Genomic DNA, 12947 nt, shown 5'->3' on the forward strand with positions numbered 1-12947 from the left:
TGCGGTGAAAATGTAAAATCATGAGCGTCGATGTTTTAAGGAGAATCATTTCCATTAGAAGTGGCTCTTGGCCTTTTCTTTACAAATTTGGAATTGATCTACATGCAAACTGTGTAATTGAGCTCCCTTCCATGTTGTTGGGATGGGAGTGCCATCGAGCCGATACGCACCTGGTTCGGGATCTCGTTCTTTACGCAGCATGTAGTCTCCACATTGAAGCTGGAATTTTATTCGTGTTTTCCCCAGCTGGGGTTCTACACGCATCAGCCTGCTCAGCGTTCATTGCGCCACGAGGTGTGCGAGCGTCCCATCTCTGACAAATGCTTCGACCATGTCCTTTACGTCTATGCATTCTTCGGTGTTGTGGCCTTTTGTCCTGTGAAAGTCACAGTATTTGCTCCGATCAGCATTGTGACGATGTCGGATTATTTGAGGCTTTGGCCATGGGAGCTCCTCAGTAGCGAATATCTCGGTGACGCTTTTGGTGAGCGGCGTCCATCTGGAGTTCTTGTTTGACTGTACGTTATCCCTTCCGCCTAACCGATGCTGCAAGCCGGATGAGGTGTCAAAGTTTACCCTTGACTGCCAAATGCCTAGCTTCCGCTTTTTGTTTAATCGGGCGGTAAGGACGTTGTCTTCCCTTGTTTTCTGGGTGTAGAGGTTTGTGCTCTGAGGTAGATCTCTACCCAGTTGCTTCTCCGTTTCCGCAAAGCGTTTAGCTGCTGTCATGATGGCATCCCATGTGGATGGCATGCCATCTTTACCCGTTAAGGTGCGGATGAGCTCTGGGTCGTTCGCGCCCTGAATAAAAGCAGCGCGAACAAGATCTTCGCTAATGTTACCCAGACTTAGCTTCTTCGAGTTGAAGCGAGTGATGAAGTCTAGCAAAGATTCATCTCTCTCGAATGCACTTGAGGATTGTCCATTGCTCCTAGGTATACTTTCGTTGTTGGCTGAAGTGTTGGCTAAACTTCTGTTGGAAGTCTGCCCAGTCGTAGATGTGGTTGACCGGTAGACGATCGCACCACGCTCTAGCAGCCCCGACAAGCGTCATTTGGAACATGTAACACCACGTAGGTTCCGTCCAACTACTGACGGTTGCCCCCGCTATGAATCTGTTCAAATGATCATCTGGGTCAAATATACCATCATATGTGCCTATGCTGGACATTTGTTTGGCACTTTTTGGGGCAATTGCTTCTGCAATGTCCCTTGCAAATTTGGACGTTCCTGCATTTGCAACGTTTGGTCTGAATGTTTTGGAGAAGTCACGTGGACTTCCACCTGTGTTTTTTGGTTTGAAGGCTTCTCCAAAATGCCTTCTCGGTTGGGAGTCCGTTTCCTTACGCTTCCCTTTTGCCCTATGGCGAGGGTTCGCGTCGGAGTCGGACTCCTCCGAGTCAACGTCCCAGTATTCTTCGAATTCGTCAGCCTGTTGGACGGAACGCAAGCGTTCGTCCAACTCAGCTTGGAATTCCTTTTGACGTGCCTCCGCCCATGCCTTAACTTCATCGAGTGTTTGGCGGGGGAGTCTTGTTCGTTTCTCTAACTGGGTATCGGTGAATCCCAGTGAGCGATTATTTACTGCATTTGCCTCAGCTTGGGTAACTGGGGTAGTGTTCGTAAGGTTTACTTCACTTGCCCCGGCTTGGGTAACCGGGGTAGTGTTCGTAAAGACTGTGTAGCCGGTATTCCCCCCAGTAGCTGGGGTTGTGGTTACCGGAGTTTCTTTAACCATCTTTCCAGAAGTTTGAAAAAACTTGAGAAAAATGAAGTTCTAGCTTTATGCACGGATGGCGCCAATGAAGAAACACTAACCGGACCCCGGGCAGATTACGGGTAACCTGGGGGTTAGATAGATGTTTCCCACGAGGGGTTAGACCCAGTAAAGATGGTTCTTCTGATAACCTGCAAAACAGACACCGTGAGCTTGTCACTGAGAATGGGGGTTCCTCCTTGTGACCACCCTCCGGCGTGAGAATCAGACTAGATTGCTCTTTAAATATAAATGTATATTAAGAGATTGCTAGAGCAGATATCAGGTATAATATGATGATAATGTGATAAGATGAGATGGTCATACCATTTGTGGTATTTATAGCCGAAGGTAGGTTTCCAAGGAGGTGTGGCCGGCTGCAATAGTATTCCTGTTCCACCAACAGTGGCCTACGCACGTGCCCTGCTGGTAGTTGGTGGGTAGGCAGCGGCTGATAGTGACCAGGCCTGCTGTGTACTATTCCTTTTCCACCAACTGCCGGCTATGCACGTGGTATGGCAGTAGTTGGTGAGTAGGCAGCGGCTAATAGTGACATACAGTACAGGAGCATGCTGCTCGCCATACTGTTGTCAATAAGCTGTCGTATCTTTAGTCAGATCTTTTGCCCATACCTCGTCAGGTACAGTACAGAAGATCTTCCCGTATCGTACGGACTGGCTTATTTGGGCGGGAGTATTCCCCCTCCCGCCCTTGTGCGGGATTGTTCCCGGCTTTGCTCATTCCTTCAGGTGACACTGAGTGATTGAGAGCTAAGTGCCTTGTGCGTGTAGCCTTGCTGCGCGGGTGGCCTTCCCTGATGGCTTGTATCCGAAGCTGCGGGAACAGGCGGAGTCCTTCACCATTGGGAGGCATTTCCTGCGGGAACAGCTTGCGTACTGCGCGTAAGGACGTCACGTCTCTGAGCATGGTTGGTCCTGCGGATCCAGTTGGTTTCTGCGCAGACGTCCCTTTTCAAGGTGAGTCTTGCGTGTCCAACTGGGCTCTGCTGGGACCTACCTCTTCACTACTTATTTTAGTTATTTAGTATTATCAAAAGTAGCTATAGATAACATGCTAAAAAGAGTTTGGGTCAAATGCATAAAGTTATGAAACAATTAAATGAGTAAGAGGGATTGGACATGTCAAGAACAACATGGGATTTCAATCGTTAGATTGACAGGTTGAACTGTGTAACCCAAACATGACTCATATATTTATGTGTGTCAAAGATTTTAACTATTACCAAAATACATATATATTTGAGTCAATCCGAAGATGACCTGTTTTAACTCATTTTATTTAAATGACTCAAATGGGTTGATTGGTTGTAAGTGGGCAGTGCTGGCCTAAGGTATGGCATGGTAGTTGACGGCCAGAGGCCCGACACCCCTCTAGTCTTGAAATTTTTTTTCTCAAAAAAAGTTCTGTGTTTTTTTATGAAAAAAAATGTGTATAATCAACGTTTCTACATAATTACATAACCACTAGGTTGGTCTAGTGGTAAAGGGGTATGACATATAACTAAAAGGTTGTGGGTTTTAGTCTTGTTTGATACATTTTTAAGTTTATTTTTATACAAAGTTTTTTACACAACTCAAATCATAAGTCCATTTAAAATTAAATTGTTTAAACCCAACAAAATTTATCTTTTGCTTAAGGCCCAAAAAAAATTTCGTATTTGGCCCAAAAAAATTGTCTTTTCGGAGCCAGCCCTGTAAGTGGGCTTAGGGTAACATGACATATAGGTTATAGGGTGTTTAAAACAAGTTAATATAACTAGTCATGAAAATCTTGAAATCAAAGTCAAGAAACTAATGAAGTATGAAATTTAAATCAAAGTTACTTATGGTTGACAGAAAAGTAACTAATTCTTGAAATCAAAGTCAAATAAAAGTTTTGATTTGATAATAAATTAATTTTATGGTAAAATTAAAACAGAAAAGTAGTTTTCAGAAAGAAAAGAATAAATGAAATAATAAAATTTGGTTAGCGGGTCAACCCATTTCTTAAAAGAGTAAAATTAAACACAACCAATTTATTCAAACGAGTCAACCTAGACATGACCCGTTTGTTAAACGAGTTATACTGGCCAGTATAACCCAAAATCTGATTGTTTTCGTATCGTGTTTGGTATGTGTCAGCCGGAGGTTAAACTGATATATTTAGGGTCCACCACTAATTAGTTAATATTAAGTTTTATTTATGGTTGGTTTACTTACTTGTCCTCAACCATTTAAGGAAAATCTGTCATCTTTTACTATATATAAACAAAAAGTCAACATCATCCAATAAAATTGTAATAATTGATTTGTTTTCAAACAATGTTGTTCAGCTACAAAATCTGTCTTGTTATTGTTATAACTTATTATTTATTACTGTTAGACCGTTATTACAACAGGTGGAAATCTACAAAAACTATGGTGAAACTGAAATGTGTATCTATTAATTATTCAAATTTAAAATAACAAAATAAAATTAAAAAAAAAAGAAACAGAATCTTAATTAGGCAACCTGGTCCAACAGAACCAAAAGAGAACAGAATCTTAATTAGGCAACCTGGTCCAACAGAACCAAAAGAGGGTTTGGTGTAGCAACTAACAGTAAATCATTTCTTTTGCCAATTTAAACTATACAGGTAAACTTTGTCTACAACACCAAGCGCCGGACCTAGGTAGTCGTACTTATAAGTTATTTTGTGTGCAAAATCGAGTGACGTTCTATATTTTCAGACAATGACACCTATAAGAAAGTTGGTTTTGGTTAAGTAACACAAACGGTAACGTTTTCACAGTATATTAGACTTAGGCAGGGCGTAAAACCCAGTTCCAGACCTGACCCAGAACTGGTGTACCCTCGGATACAAACCAGGTTTCAATTTCTCAGAAAAACCCTACCTGATAGCCTGAACTCGTTTAGCGGCTAAACACTGACTCGTTGTCTCGGCTCTCATCTAAAAGTGAAACAAACATGATTTGAAATGCAATCAATATACAGCACAACAAGACATCTTTTGTGTCAAAAATTTCCTGATACAAAACAAAAACCTGTGAAAGAACCTTGAAAAGTTAAAAGTTAAACCTCTCAAAAAACAAAACTCAACAAAATGTAACATCTAGTGTACAAGAATCTCATAAAGTAACCAGCCATAGAATCTATCTAATCATATCTTCTAGACTTGTATTTGACTTTTTAGAGCTTGCAAAGACTTCATTTTCGACTCGCAGATATTAGAAAACTCGGTCAAAGCAGTTGTGCAGCTACCATCTTCCGTACAACATCGACGGGCTTCCAAGACCTAATTGCCCGATTAACCCGCTCACCAACCTCCAAATCATCAACTGATTCAACCAAAGTTTCAAGAATCTTGACTACTTTCCCGGGCCTGTCATTGTTTTCTTCCCCGTGAACTGAAGAGAGCAAAAGTCAACATCCACATCCACGGGTCTATCGATTTGCTCTTTCAACCATTTAGCAACCTTATCGATCGTGCTAAATAATGATGATATTGAATCCTTGACCGCATTGGGCAGTTGACTATTTGACTGGTCAGCAGAGCCGCCTTTTTTCTTCTTTTTTCCAGATGGAAGAGAAGATCGAACACACGATTGGATTATGAGCCCTAGCCACGATAATGGCTCAGTTACTAATTGGATTAAGATGGAAAGATCAGTTCCCGGAGAAGATAATAGCGGTTTTGTGGAGTTTAGTTTTTCGGAAATGCATTGCTCTAACAGACAACATAAGACTTGCCAGTTTATGGGAAATGTGTGTCGGTCTGTGCTGTTTGTTTCATGAGAGTTCAAGTTCCAGGCGTTCAAAAACACAGCAAAGTTCATCCAGTCGATCAGATTAGAAGAAAAAACCTGTTTCATATAAAAGATTCAACTACATTTATAAATAAATGTTTAACATAAGAGCAGGTAAACTACTCGTTCGTTTTCAGTTCTTACCTCGAAGGATTTCTGACCGTTAGAAACAGAAATAACTAACTCCACTGCATCCGGAAGGGAGGACCCTAAAAATTTTGCATATGATTCAAGCAAGGATTTGAGTTCTGAGAAATCTTTCGAATCAAAACCATTAATATTGGAATTTCCCTTTATTGATGATGAAGCACATTGTATTGACAAATAAATCATGCGTGGAAGTAGTGATCGCTTTTCAATACTTGTCACCTTTGCTTCGGTTTGTTTAGCCTCATCCTGCTATAACAGATTAAATCGAGATTAAAATTAAATTTCCATTATTCACAAAATGTTAAAACAATTAAAAAAATGTGTAAGCACAGAGCAATAGAGATCATCGCTTATACCAGGTTTTGTCTAGGATAACATGAAATATCTTCATACGGTCCAGAGAGATAATTTTTGTCTAAAGATGGGGTCCACCAAGGTCGTAGCTTTAAATCTTCATTAAAAGTCAACTTCTTGGAGCGAATCTCACTTGAAATGTCAAGAAAGTCACTTCCATTATTCAGGCTTTCAAGTACAGACTAGAAAAGATAAACAAATGTCATTTCAACATTGTTACATAAAAGCTGAACCGAACACATTTACTGTGGGTAAAATAGTAAATACCTCTGCTTCTTCAAAGCTATTCGCTTTTCGCTTTAGTTGTAAAATCGACCCTTCAATCTTTGTTGTTAAGTACTGACTGGATCGTTGCAATCTCTCTTTAAATTGAACAAATTCAATTACCTATAGAGATGTTATAGCTTACATTAATCTTGAAAATAAATGGCATTAAGATATAAATGTGTAATTATCTTTACTTTAGAGTAATTGCGATGACGATATGCAAGAAAAGTAAGGTCTGCAGATTCCTTAAAGTGATCATCCATGAACCGTAAGTAACCCTTTAAAAGATCACTAGTATCTACCAACAGTGAATATGTTAGCATTTGTGGGAATATATGATGTGACACGGTTTCGAGGAGTATGTTCTTGACATCCAATGATTTGTACCTAAATATATTAGCAAAAAATAAACAAATAAACAAACAAACAAAATAATTATACAAGTAGTGAAATACAATTGCGTTACCATTCATACGCTAATGGAAGAGCATTCCAATAAGAATACAAGTGTAACAACAGAATCTTGTACTGCCAAACATATCTGCATAATAAAAATAAAATGTTTAGGGAGTATGGAGGTTTCAGATATGGAGATGAAAATAATCAAAATATTAGAAGAAACTAGAACCTTCTAACAGTTAAACCGAGCTCCAACACCATTATAGCTTCCAACAAATAACCTACATGTTGTGTACGCCAAAACAACTACAACAGGTAATCAAGAAATTATGTTTTAGCAGATTAAAAAAATATGATGTATGGGATTAATAACTAACAAAATTGAAAACAAATCGATACCTGAACAAGCACATTGCATGTCATAGATAGAAGTTCTTCACCATGCATACTCTCTTGTACATCCAAGTCCTTTGAAAGTGGGAGATTTTGACAATACATTTCAGTCATTTTAACTGCAAATCCCACAAGATCTGTGCAAAGAAGGGTAGCCATATAAGTTTTAGAAAAGACATAAAAATGTAAAATAAAAAAAGCAACTTTTGTAAATTGTAATTTAAAGAATAAGTCAATAAACAATATGGATGTCTATGTGGTATGCACAGAATATGGTTTTGGTCCGTATGTTTAAAAGGTTACAAGTTTAGAGTTTAGACCAGTGGTTTGCACAAACGTACCACATTTGGTGCCTGAAATGGATAGGAATTAACTTTTCAGTCAAAACTTTTACATTACAACAATAACCTTCGGCTAAAATTTTTGGCTTTATTATTAATAGGCCCCAAAAGTTTAGTTTTTATTTTTTTTAATATAAGGGTATTTTTGTCATTTTGAAAAGGTTCAACAGAAGAGTGAATCTCCATCCGTTTCAAGAAGAAAATGTTTTACGTTTCTGCAATTTATTGGTCTAAGCCTGTAATTTTCCAAATTTGGGGGCCAAAGTCATAACCCGTGCTTACCACATGGACCATACGTGTAATTAATTTCAGTTAAAGTTAAAACAATTTACCTTCAACAGGAAGTGAGAACGTATCACCAATCAGTTCTCTTATTTTAAAAAGTGTTATATGTTGACCAAGAACATTTCTTGATGGTGTTGATGAAGAGTCAATGCATTTAACCAACTTTTCTAATAACTGTTTTTTCATGTCACCAGGTAGAATTTGTAAAAAGACCTCCACATCAGCAGTAAAGCTAGCTAAATGCCCAAACCTGTTGTAAAAAAATCTAAAGATTCAGAAAATAAATACTCGTTTTATTTGTTATTCATAAACACGATTATTAATTATACCTGGAGAAATATAAAATTAGATCATCCACAAGTTTTTCAGCATTACCCTTTCCATACATTATTTTCCTCCTTTCAATTTCAAGATTCGCTAATCCCGGGCCTCTTATAGAATCATTACCTACTGCCGTCATTAGACTTTCTACAAACTCAGAGGCCTTTAATATGCAAGAATCAAACTGCACATAAGATTTATTAGAACAGCATAAACTTCAAGGACTAGTTAGAAATATATATATATATATATATATATGAGACAGGTGAAGGTAATAAGAAAAAGCCTTGTCATCTGCCAAGTGTCCATGCTGGCAATCGGTCGATTTTGACACCTTCAAACTGCAATCGTCTTCCAGCAAGCAACCGAGATAATGATGGAAACATTCCCAGTCATCAGGGCTGCAAATAAAAAAAGAGAATCAGTGATAATGTGGCAGTTGCAGGTTAAAAAATATCTTATTCTTTTAAATTTTTCCTTTTTTATTGTATGTATATAAGCATATGCATCCATAGAAGATGATGATGACTTACCATAATTTTAATACTTTCTGAAATATATCTGCAGCTCCATCAAAATCACCTGCCCGGGCAAGAAGTCTCCCCTGTCAACTTGTAAGTTAAAGAGCACATGTATATAAAGATGATAAGACATCTATATAATAACAAATAAAAAACGATAAAGGAGCAGATAGTACCTGTATTCGTAGTTTATCAACTTCGATCATTATAAGTGATCCTAAGTTCCCAGATAGAATTTCTGTAGCATCCCCATATTTGGCTTGTTGTTCCAATAGAGAAATATATACACTAAGAGCTGCAACCAATGCCATTCATTTAATACTATCAACAAAATGTATTTCCTAAAGATAATAATAAGTCAAAAAGACTATATCAAACCGCACCTTCAGGCTCATGCAAGCTATGAGAAGCAATGTGTTTTTTAAGTAAACCTTCAGCTAACTGCAAAAGTTTCTCATCTCCATTTCCACACAGCACCTATAAAACATTCAAAACCAAACCTCTAATAAGTTATAACATAAACAATTTATAAAATAATAATGGTATAACCATATCGGTTCATAAAGTTTAGAATATGAACCTGTAACTGAATGCTACAGACTGCCCATAGCAAGAACCGCTCTTCACCAGCAACTTTATACATTTTAATAGCTATCTACAACAACAACAAAAACCTATCATTCAAAGCTACATAATATTGGAAGAATGTATAAATCTAAAAATACTTAGAGATAACAAAACATCTACCTGTTGCTGCTTCACAAAAGAGTATTCGCGAACATAGCAGTTGAAGAGTCCCTCATAAGTTCCAAATTGTTTGGAAACTTTCCGCATGCATACTCATAACAACTAGTAGCCATGTCCACTGATGATGTATGGTTGTATATAAAATAAGTACGTAACTTAGAAAAAAATATGAAATTAAGTAAATGGAGTGTGTTAGGAATACAAACGATGGTCTAGCCGTTGGAAAACGATCTGCAATGTGCTTAATGTGAGATCATCAATTAAGAATGAATCGTTCTTATACAAAAGATCTTTAGCATTGATGCAGACAGATAAGGCTTCCTCCATTTTACCCATTCTCTCCAAAATAAGAGCCTTAAGTGCCTGCATTATGTTAAAACAAGTAAGATTACAAATTTTACCAGTTCCAATTTTTGCAGTCCACCGATTGTAATACTTCATAATAAGAAACAAAATAAAGTCATGTTCTAATGCTAGCAAACATGATGTCGGATACAATAACAGAATAAGACAAACAATACTTTAAACCTAGCAAGTTCAGTTAATTCAAACACCAAGTGGTGAACAATCACAGTAATAATGGTTGTGTACATCATTTATTCAATTTCCTTTCATTTCGATAACAGGAAATGAAACCAATCTGGTACATAAATGTATATTTTACATTTATGTTTGTTTAAGAAAGTATACGAAATTAGACGTATCTAGACACTTTTTTTTCGTGTGAGACAAACAGAGTTGAGTCTGTAGAAATGTGGAAGCGTACAGCAAGATGTGAAAATTGTAGTCATCCATGTCTACAATTTTCACATACGCTCCCACATTTCTAAAGACTCATTTTTGTTTTTTTCTCGCAAAAAATAATGCTTTAATACCTTTGTAAAAGATTGGAAATGACTGCTAAGAATACTTTCTGAACAACGTATAAGAATATCAATATTTCGACGCGTGGAAAGAGTGTATCAATCAATCAATCAATCATACCCAGTAAAATCCCACCGACAGCAAAGCTATAAGTAGGGTCTGGGGAGGGTGGGATGTAGGCACACCGTACCTCTATCCAAAGGAATAAAGAGGTGGCTTCCAGAGAGACCCTCGGCTCTAAGTACATGTGTATGAAGCAAAATAAAGGAAATCAAAGTTTAACAGTTATATAAAAACTACTACTAATTATAATAATATTAATAATAAGATCACAGTTTAACAGCTATATAAAAGCTAATAATAATTATAATAATAATAATAATATATGTAAGGGAAATACCATTATGGTATGTGACCTAAATAAGTTAATTCTAAGCCCTAAGGTATTCAATTCTCTCTAAAAATCCTTAACTTTAATTCTACTTCTCCACGAATTCCTATCCTCAACCATGTCCTCGGAGAGGTTTAGGTCTATCATAAACAACCCTAGAAGTCTTATAATTCCGTATACTTTCACAAACACAGCAAAGGTTAAATATTTGTATACCATATTAGTTCAGTTCATATTATTAAAACGAAAGAAAAAAATGAAGAAATGATGTTGAGTGTTGGCAACCATTATCATGGTGATTAAGAATGCCATTCATTCACCACTTGGTAGTTGCTCTAACTAAACTTGCTAGGTTTAACGTACCATTCATCTTATTTAGTTAGTGGATCCTACGACATGTTTGCCGGTATTAAAACAATGACTTTTCATGGTTAAACTGAGAGTATATTGATTGGGTACACCAAGAATGCCAAGGTTTTAAGACTAATGACAAGACTCTAGAAAAGTGTAACTCTTTCAAAGTATTGTAGATAATGCATCTCGTATAGATGAAAGAAGTATCAAACTCAAGAAAAGATTCAAACTCAAAAGAGTCACTATCCTACTTTACCTAATGAGATAAATTTCAGATTAACTAGTTTGATGATAACCACACAGATTCAAAAACTCTTCTGTTAGAGTTCATGTAAACACAGCGACTTGACGATAGAGAAAGCACGAATGTAGGACCTCTAATTGTTCCCTTTATAAAGACGGATTACGTTATGATCGAAGGTCCGCCTTTGTAAAGGTAACGATCATAGATCCTAAATTATCAGTCTCTATATCACGAGGTCCTCGTTTGCATGTAAAAACTATCAATAGAGTTATTGAATCTGTAAAGTTATCATCATAGTTATTAAAAGCCCTCGCTTCTTGCGCCTAGGCCCATTTTTCAGGCGATGCTCAATAAATGCGATTCTAGTTCCTAGGCGAGCGCTTCAGCATTGTCTATGACACGAACATGAGAATCTAAAAAACCGATCAAAGTAAACGCAAGGAAGGCTATTGAAACTTAGATCTAGGAGATCAACGTAGACTTGACTTTTGAATCTTGCCTATTTAGAACTTTTGGTAGTAATTATAATAGCGATTTTATTTGAAAAACATAATATATTTTTTATTTAAATGCACTTATTTTTCTCAGGCCATCGCTTATGCGCTTTGAGTGCGCCTATCGCATTTAATAACTATGGTTATCATCTAGTTAGTTCACACAAAATATATCTACAAATACAAATTAGGGCAAATTAAACCTTATGACTATACATCTACACTTTTAATTCCCCTAACAATTAATATTATCTTCAATACTAGTAAGCTACATTTCAACCCTACCAAAATCCAATTGAATTAAACAATAACACGTAAACAATTTGCATATTAAATGTTATACAAATATTATCGCGTACTGAATAATAACGGAAACTAATTACGGACTTACGAGAGCGTATGAAGAATTAGGATATTTTGAGAGTAAACCGGTTGAGAGTTTGAGTGCATTTTTGAACTGACGAGAGTCGATTGCGTCCCAGACCGGACGGACTCGGCGTTCCGGTATGCCGCCGGCCAGTCCGAATTTTGAAGCCAATGTAAAAGCTCGGGTTTGTTTGTTTGTTTTAGACGACGGCGACTGTGAGAGGTGTAATTGAAGATGTTGTTTTGTTAATGAAATGATGTAACGGAGTTAAACGGGATGGAAGGAAACCGTTTGTTTTGTTTACAACCCTAAACTTATTACTAATCAATAAGTTGGGCACTTTTGATGTAATGTTAACTTGGAGGGTGTTTCGGAGCTTGTGTAAAAATGTGTTTGGTTGGTTAATGAAATTGAATAATTTATTACGTTATATATGTAGAAATGACGGGAAGATTCATTACGTGGGAATGAAAAAAATGGTGTTTGGTTGTGCAATGAAATGGAATCATCCATTACACATGGATTCTCATTCTATCAAAATCACTCGTTCTTACGCCCCCCCCCCCTCTTCTTTTTTTTCATTCCAGTCCTACCTCACCGTACTTACTCAACAACAACACCACCTAACAACCACTACCATCGCCACCACCACCACCTAAACGCCACCGTCGTCGTTGGCACCACCTCTGCCACCACCATCGTCTATTGTCGCCGCCGCCGTCTGACCATAACCGCTACCACCACTGTCATTGCCTGACTGCCACCACCGCCGCCGCCACTATACCATTGGCAACACTACTAGTGCTACCACCATCACAATCACTGCCTCTGCCGCCTGACAGTCGCCACCTCCACTATTTTCGTCGCCGGAGCTACCACCACCGTCGCCATTT

General features: G+C 37.6%; 1 pseudogene across 1 annotated transcript; it reads right to left on the bottom strand.

Moving 5' to 3' along the window:
• Positions 1-4742: 4742 nt before the first annotated feature.
• LOC143598690 (N-terminal acetyltransferase B complex auxiliary subunit NAA25-like) lies at positions 4743-12300 on the bottom strand (annotated as a pseudogene). Its single transcript, XR_013147160.1, has 18 exons — positions 12079-12300; positions 9547-9703; positions 9341-9458; positions 9174-9248; positions 8977-9070; positions 8770-8888; positions 8606-8676; positions 8359-8473; positions 8081-8256; positions 7799-8001; positions 7132-7262; positions 6962-7038; positions 6800-6874; positions 6528-6720; positions 6334-6453; positions 6069-6248; positions 5707-5961; positions 4743-5619 (listed from the first exon to the last, which is right to left on the bottom strand). The product of XR_013147160.1 is annotated as an N-terminal acetyltransferase B complex auxiliary subunit NAA25-like (transcript).
• Between the last annotated feature and the right edge of the window lie 647 nt (positions 12301-12947).

The sequence above is a fragment of the Bidens hawaiensis genome, unplaced genomic scaffold, assembly GCF_021521415.1.
Source record: "Bidens hawaiensis isolate Kalapana, Puna unplaced genomic scaffold, B.hawaiensis_p1.1 tig00050714_1, whole genome shotgun sequence".
NCBI lineage: Eukaryota > Viridiplantae > Streptophyta > Magnoliopsida > Asterales > Asteraceae > Bidens > Bidens hawaiensis.